General features: G+C 55.0%; 1 protein-coding gene across 13 annotated transcripts in view; it reads left to right on the forward strand.

Moving 5' to 3' along the window:
• Positions 1–6,636, forward strand: part of LOC108314694 (BTG3 associated nuclear protein) — a 138,089-nt gene that overhangs the window by 75,273 nt on the left and 56,180 nt on the right. The window lies entirely within an intron of this gene.

Raw genomic sequence — 6,636 nt, forward strand, 5'->3', positions numbered from 1 at the left:
GGTGATGTTGTGGGGTGGGCCCTGTTCCCAGGTGAGGTGGGGTGAGTGTGCCATGCATGTGAGGCGGTGATGTTGTGGGGTGGGCCCTGTTCCCAGGTGAGGTGGATTGAGTGTAGTGTGCCGTGTGGGGCGGTGTTGTTGTGGGGTGGGCCCTGTTCCCAGGTGAGGTGGGGTGAGTGTGCCATGCATGTGAGGCAGTGATGTTGTGGGGTGGGCCCTGTTCCCAGGTGAAGTGGATTGAGTGTAGTGTGCCGTGTGGGGCGGTGATGTTGTGGGGTGGGCCCTGTTCACAGGTGAGGTCGGATGACCAGGCCATGCTGTGTGGGGCGGTAGCATTCTTCGGTGGGTCCTGTTCCCAGGGGAGGAGTCCCTGCTCCTCCAGCGAGATGACAGGGGCATCGGCTATGAAGCTGGAGGGCAGCTGGGTCTGATTTGGGAAGTCAGGCTGAGGCATCATCTGCCATTTGTTGTTTTTTAAATCAGGCACAGAGGATGTTCCAGCAAGGTGACGGGCATGAGAGGGCGATACTCAGAGCAGAGCCTGTGGCGGTGGGGTGGCTGTGTCTCTACTCAGGGAGTCTGTGTGGGGCGGTGGAAGACACTGCATGGGGCAGAGTGGGGCCAGCACCGACTCCATGCGTGTTGTGGCCGTGAGCTGACCTTCCCTGCTGAGCTTGCTTGGGAAGGGCTGCCAACCTCAATGGGGGTCTGGAGGCCTGAATGGTAGTGGGAGACTGGCATGGGCTCTCCTGGGCCTGCCAGCTTTGGGGCTGTCCCCCAAACAGCCGAGGTCACTGGCTTGCTTACCAGGCTGCCGGACCTCATGGCTTGGGGCATGCTCATGGCTGTTAGCATCCAGCCTCCTCCTTGGCACTCATCGGCCCCCTTGGCAGCTCACTGGCAAGGCAGTGTCTTTTTTTTTTTCTTTTTGAGATGGAGTCTCACTTTGTTGCCCAGGCTGGAGTGCAGTGGTGTGATCTTGGTTCACTGCAACCTCCGCCTCTTGGGTTCAAGCAGTTCTCCTGGCCCAGCTTCCTCAATAGCTGGGATTACAGGCGCCCACCACCATGGGCTAATTTTTCTGTTTTTAGTAGAGACTGGGTTTCACCCTGTTTTCCAGGCTGGTCTAGACTCCTGACCTCAGGTGATCTGGCCGCCTTGGCCTTTCAAAGCGTTGGGATTACAGGTGTGAGCCCCTGCACCCAGCCGCAAGGCAGTGTCTTGTGGGACAGGAGCTAGAGCTTACAGGATGGAGTTAGCGCCTGTAATCGTGACCTGTGTGACCATAGGCCCTTGCTGTGCCTCCCTGTTCCCAGCTCCTCTGGTGTCCACATGGAGAGGAGCCCTGCTCTATGGGCTGAGAGAGGATGGCCTGCCGTCACACCTGCCCTTGCGGGCCGCAGGTGACTCCTGCCTGGGCTCACTTCCTCTGGAGTGAAATCTGGGTGGAGGTGGGAACGGGAGCCCTTCCTTCTTTTACCCTCTCAGGCCACGTGGACCTGTGTCGCGTGTGCTTAGGTGGAATTGTTGAAATGTTCAAAGCATTACTTTACCTTTTTCTCCCTGTGGCTCAGTTTCATTCTTTGTGATTGTTGCCCAAAAAACAAAACAAGTCAAATAAATGCACGGAGCAAACCTCCCCAGCCCCAGCGCAGGAGCGGCATTGGCTGCCTCGCCCCATCTCACTCTGCTGTTGCTTCAGAACCCGCAGTGACGTCTGCTGTTGCTTCAGAACCCGCAGTGACGCCTGTAGCCTCAGCAGTCAGAGCCTGCTGTCCTCACCCAACCCGGGCAGCTCCGGAGGGAGCAGATTTTGATTTAAGTTTCTCCCTCTTACTCGTCAGCAGAAAGATTTTGTTTCTTTTTCTGAAGAAAAAAGTCCGTATTTTGAAACACACTGTAGGTAATGTCTCTAAGTACCGCCTTCCTGAAATGAGGAAATGAGCTTTCAGAAAGAGGGAGAGGGAGAAATTTGCTTTTTGGGGTGTTGGCTTTCTTCGAGTTCCCAAGGATTGCTGGACTCCTGGATTTGGGCAGCTAACATTTGTGTCTGATGCAAAGGTAGCTTATTATCAGAACTTTGGAAACCTTGGAGCATTTTCCTGAGTGATGAGCTGGAAGGACGGCAGCACTCGCCTGCCTGCTTTCTCTGAAGGGAAAGTGGGTTAGTTCTTAGGATTTCTACCCATGGCTCACACAGGCCTCTGCCTGGACTGTGCATCCAAGCCGCTGACCCCGATCTGAGGACTTTTCTAAAGACTGCTGTCTATAGCCATGCTACCCTGAGCACGCCTGGTCCCATCTGCTGCAAAGAATGCTGCTGTGGATGGCAGGTCCGCACAAGGCCTCTTAGCAGTTAGAGATTGCATTCATTTGCACAGAGTAAAAAGCTATGCATTCAAGCTTGACCTGTCAGATGATTGTAGTTCTTTTTAAATCATTCACTCCAAGGGCAGCTGGTATTTCCTAGCGGGAAGCAGCGGCTGCCAGGGGCCGCTTCACCTGCCCCTGTCCCTGTGTGGGCAGGTGTGCGTCCTGGCCCTGTTGTGTCTTGCAGGGTGCCTCACAGGTTCCCGTGGCCACTGTAACAAAGCTCCCAGCCTGGCTGGCTTAGAACAGACTTGTGTCCTCACACAGGTCTGGAGACCGATGCCTGAGATCCAGGTGTGAGCAGGGCCACGCTTACTCTGCAGGGTCTTTCCCTCTCCCAGCTTCCGTGCTGGCCGCATCCCTCCAGCCTCTGCCCGTGTCCCCCATGGCTGGCGTCTCCCTGTGTCTCCTCGTGTCTCCTTCTCCTCTCCTTATGAGGACAGTCACGGAATTTGGAGCCCTTCTTCTCCAGGATGACATCATCACAACTTAGATAATCACATCTGCAGAGACCCCAGTTCCAAGTCAGGTCACAATCTGGGGTCCTGGGCAGGACATGAGTTCTGTGGGGACACCGTTCAGCCCAGGACACAGGACATGGGTTCTTTTGAACTTGGGCGGTCAAGCGCTTGTTTATTCTCTAGGTTCTCTGTGGGGTGAAATGGTGATACTGCCCTATATGCATCTTTAAGGGCAGAATGTGGACTCCACACAGGGGTGGGTGTTTGTCTGTCTGCCGTGGGATATTGAGCCCCCCACAGTGACCTAGAGCTGGGAAGAAGGTCTGGTCAGTGTGGGCTCCTGGCAGAAAAGTGGGCGGAGCCTCCTCAGCAAGTACCCAGATGCTGTGACCTGGAGGTGGCCCTGCAAGTGGCTGTGATGGGCTCTCATGCTAACAGACCGAGGACAGGTGTGACCCCACAGTCTTTTCTCATAAAGGAGTGAGGCAGCAGGCTTGGAGAAGGTGGCTTGCTTGGCCTGGGGCTGGACATGTGAGGGGTGTGGGCTGCATGCTGCCTTGGGAGGGGGCGTGCCGGCTGGCTTCCACCTGGCAGAGGCTGCGAGACGCCTTTTGTTTCTCGAGGCAGCGCTCAAGTCTGTAATTTCAAGAAATGAATTGTTGGCACTCCGTGGCGTGCTGCACTTTCCCTTGCACTTGAGATGGCATTAGCAGGGGTGCTGCTTTTCATTCCTTTGTGACTGATAAGTGCATGCCACCCACGAAGGCACAAGATTACAAGCCCTTCTGGTTCTCTCGTCTAGTTTCCCACAGCCCCTCTCATGGCCACACAGAACGAGAGCTGGGAGTCGGCTTAGGATTTGAACCACCAGAGTCAGGGATGGGGGTTCTGGAAAGTGGGAAGGCAGTTAACGGTGATGGGGACCCTTCGGCTCTTTGGGGACCGCAGGACATGTCTCCAGGAAGGGAGAGGCACAGGTGGTGGCAGGGACGCTGCCTGGCTGAGCCTGGAGGGCAAGCCTGTCCCGGCCTTTGGGGGTCCTTGATGGGCGTGATGTGGGGATATGCCTGGGGAAGGCAGGGACTGAGGCTGGACAGGGTGGTCTGCTGCCGGGTGACACTACGCCGCCGGGATCCCATGAGCCTCAGTAGCCGGATGCCGAGCTCTTCTGTTCTCCTCATGTCCTGGGCACCGCAGCGGGGGAGGCTCTGCCTATAGCGACATTCGACCAGGCCTTCCCACCAGCGGGGGCCGTGGGCGCCTTGGGCTGAGGGGGCTCAGGACAGCAGAGGCACATGTGTGGGGTGTGCGTGTTCTTCCCATCTCCCCAGCGGCTCTTGTGGGTTCTCAGGATCCGCTGAGGGCCGCTTGGTGGGGCTGCTGCTTCTCCACCTGGGTGGGCCCCAGTGTCACCTCGGTGGCGGGAAGCGTGCACTTGAAGGTGGTGCTCACTCCTAACTGGACACATCACACTTGTCCTTCTGGCTTTTGCCTCAAAACCAAGGTGAGAGTAATGAAATTCTTACTTCATGAGGCTTTTTTTTTTTTAATGTCCATCAAATAACATGAGACAAAACACTTTAAGTGGAAAATGGCTGTTAAATTCCATCAAATACCATGAGATAAAATGCTGTAAGTGGAAAATGGCAGTTAAATGCAAGGTGATCTTTCGATCCCATCACGATAGGATTTTTCCTGCTCCCTCTGTTACGTGCAGCTGCTCAGTGCTGTCAGAAAAGGTAGAAAAAGCAGCACCTGCAGGAATCGGAGCCCCTCGCAGACCCTCAGAGTCCCGAGGGCTGCCCAGAAGCGGGCTATTGCCCCAGCTGCCATCTGGTAGTGTCTGCCGGCAACGCCTGCACCGTTTCCTACCCTCCTCACCCACCGCGCTCTGTGGGAGGCACTCGGGCGCTGGTTTGTTCTCTGGATCTCCTTAGTGGCTGTCAGGGGCATTTGCCCAGGCTGGGGCCTGAAATGTGGATGGAGGGAATGAGTTAACGCCTCAGGACAATGTAAACTCAGGAGGAGAGAACTAGATGAATATCTGTATTTTCTTCAAAGGGTATGAGCCAGGGTTTGAACTGGCAACTTGATTTATACACAGTTGAATTTAAATGTTAAAGTTTTTACTCATTTCTCTTAACCTGTACAGCTGTGTGTTTTAGGTATATCTTCTCCCCTGTGACTAACCTGTTTTCCATTTGTGCATGGACTCAGTTCTCCTGGAGGGGGTGGCGTGAGGCTAGCAGGAGGGCAGTTCTGAGGACGCATCTTTTGATTGACTCGTGCTCTGAGGGTGTATCCTGCCGGTGGGCTGGCTGCTGCTCCTCTTGTCTCCTGCGGTGGCAGCTGGCCTGCGTTGCATCTAAAGTCAGCAACTGGGCTCTCCTGAAGCCATCTAAGTGGCGTTGTGAAAGTTGGGTTTCACGGTGACTGTGGTGCAACCCTGGCCATAGCTGGCTCTATGTAAGGATTTCGTTGTGATTTTAATGGTTGGGTTCTCCTGTGACCACTGCCAGCGGCTGGGTTCCTCTGCCAGTCACTAAAGTTGCTCAGCCTGGGGTTTCCTGAGGCATGCCAGTCACCCGCCAGCATTTGAGTGGTGACTGATTATTTTGGACATGACCTGAATATCGAAACCAAAGAGCTGCTGCTGTATGCTTTTATGCACGAGGGTACAAGAGTGCTGCCGAAACACTTGAGGTTGTTCTTCCCTCTGATCCTACAAACCCCACCCTCCCGGCCAGCTTCTTTTTGTCTGGAGCACAGACGGGTTGGTTGTCATTATACAGACGGTCAAACATGTCTCAGGTATCTACAAAGTTAGGAAGCTTGTTTCCAAAACCCGAGGGATTTTTGATACCTACTATAGTACTTAAACCAAGCACTTCTTCCTCTGTGTTGATTGTTTCAATGTTTTAGTCTCAGTGGGAACAGATTTTTGGGGTTTGGGCCGTAGGGTCCAAGCTCGATGCTCTTGGTAGTTGAAACAGGACACTTTTCAGCTTCATCTTTGTATTCCTACAATTTGTATTTTCCTGTAAATTCATGAAGTTGCAGAGCCAGCTTGGGAGACCACTGTGTTGGAGAGCCCTTCCCGTGATTCCCGCACCCGTCCTCACTGCAAGGAAGGGGTCCTGTGGCTTAGTGGGAGGTGGCCAGGCATGCAGCGGGGCCTGGGTTCGTCCTGTCTCCTGTTCCATCATGGCCTCCGCAACCTCAGTTTTCTTCTTGTTGAATACTGGACATCTCTGGATGCTTCTCAGGGCGTGCTGAGAGCTCTCTGTAACGCAAATGGTAGAGAACTGGGGGTCCCAGGGCATTCTCTGCCATGTGCACGGTGAGCCCCGGGTGAGCCTCAGCCCCACAGTTAGAGTAGCTGTGCCCACCTGGCTTGTGGTGCAGGGACTCCGGGGATGAGGACGCAGGCCTGCCCGTGAGGGGCGTGTGCCGTAGCTGAGAAGGCACGGTAGAAAGGCGTAGAGAACGGCTTAAGCAAGCCTCGGACTTGAGCAGCGATGGGAGGGTGACTTACAGGCCGTGGTAATCACTGTTTACAACACCCATGGGTGCAGGCACCATGCCAGGACGTTCTGGGTGCCTGACCTGCCCACTGCGCGAAGCCATTCTGTGTGCCTGACCTGCATGGGTGGAGGAAGGCCCCTGTGTGTGTGAGGGAAACAGTGAACACTACATATGTGAATTCTCCACACACTGGAAGGTGGTCAGTGGTCTGACCAAGCAAGTGGGAGGAGGGTGGGAGCCCAGCAGGGCTGGGACTGGGAGGTGGGAGGAGGGTGGGAGC

Source organism: Cebus imitator, unplaced genomic scaffold (genome assembly GCF_001604975.1).
Source record: "Cebus imitator isolate Cc_AM_T3 unplaced genomic scaffold, Cebus_imitator-1.0 Scaffold159, whole genome shotgun sequence".
Classification (NCBI taxonomy): Eukaryota; Metazoa; Chordata; class Mammalia; order Primates; family Cebidae; genus Cebus; species Cebus imitator.